This window comes from Morone saxatilis, unplaced genomic scaffold (assembly GCF_004916995.1).
Source record: "Morone saxatilis isolate NCDOM2014 unplaced genomic scaffold, NCSU_SB_2.0 Contig16, whole genome shotgun sequence".
NCBI classification, from domain to species: Eukaryota; Metazoa; Chordata; class Actinopteri; family Moronidae; genus Morone; species Morone saxatilis.
In genome coordinates, this window is record NW_023339718.1 from 23,454,056 (window position 1) to 23,455,403 (window position 1,348).

A 1,348-nucleotide genomic window follows, 5' to 3' on the forward strand; every position below is an offset into this window, starting at 1 on the left:
TCATTAAAACCAAACTGATTAGAAAAATTAACACAAACATCAGGGTGATAAGAACTACCTAAAACGACAAAAAAACATCTCAGGAAAATGTTTATTTGACATGTACTTTGATTTTTGGCCCATGCCTCATCTGCTAACTGCTAGGACATGCAACCTCTGGACACCCCATGAATATTTCTCTGGATCTGCCCCTGGTTGGCATGGTCTTCCATAAAGAGTTAAAACACTAACTCAAGAGAAAAGCCAAGTGTCATACTAGAGGAGGTTAAATATCAGGCTGGGATTATTTATAATCTGGCAACCAAAAGGTTACAGTTTGTTCTATCTATTTTATTCTTCATAAATTAATCAAAAACTAACTTTTAGACACTAAAAGCTACATTTCTATTTCTTACTGAATTTGTAAATTCCTTAAAAATCACAGGCTGTTGGTATAACAAATGAGTCATATTCATCTACGAACCAACATTTGCTGTTTCACACTCACTAACTTGGAGTGTAATAAAACCAATGGTGGGTAGAGCTAATTAAATTGATGAAACCTAATCCCTAATCTTATAACCCTGCAAACTACAGGCAGCAAATTGGCTATCAATTAGACAGTAATTACCCAAACACTGGAATTACTAGCAACTAAATCAATGAAAGGAAGATTTTGTCTTGAAATTGGTTAGGAGGAAAGTTCTTAACATGTTTTTGCATCGGTATCACTAAAATGCACTGTGAACTCTAAATCTTATTCTTGGTAAATTGAGTGATTGTGATTCACTTCCCCCGCAGAGTTTCCGAGCTGATACATGAATGCAAATTGATTGCTATTCAATCACAAACCCACTCCTGTCATTTAAGCAGCAGCTGCCCACATTTATTGATATCAGTATTGTGTTTTTTTATCACAGACAAATTAAGGTCCATTACAGCACCCTGCATACAGTAATCCTTTTTAAGTGACAGTTGAAAGAGGGAGATTACAGTCAGTTAATTTATACCAACCACTGTCCTCTGTGTGAATGTCCTTCTGGAAGAATGAGCTAAAGGTCGCCATGTGCAGAAATTACATTAGAATTTCATTTTGAGAGATGAGATGACAGAACTCTACTGGTCTATGTGACCACTAGCAATTTAGTAGTCCCATGGCCCCTCTCCACACTATAACAGTGGGTTCCACTGATCAGCTGGTGTAAAATATCACTTTCCATTTATGTTATATATTTTATTTTTATTATTGGCATGCAGTTGTGTTCTTTTCCACAGTGACCAACCCTCTGTGGAGAAAAAGAAAAGAACCATAATAATTTCTTAAACCATAAGATAAAAATTTCTAGAGACTTTCTCTATGTACACAAAA

At 35.6% G+C, this 1,348-nt stretch overlaps 1 protein-coding gene across 1 annotated transcript in view; it reads left to right on the top strand.

The window, feature by feature from the left end:
• Positions 1–1,348, top strand: part of figla (folliculogenesis specific bHLH transcription factor) — a 14,942-nt gene that overhangs the window by 10,547 nt on the left and 3,047 nt on the right. The gene's annotated exons all lie outside the window — the stretch shown is intronic.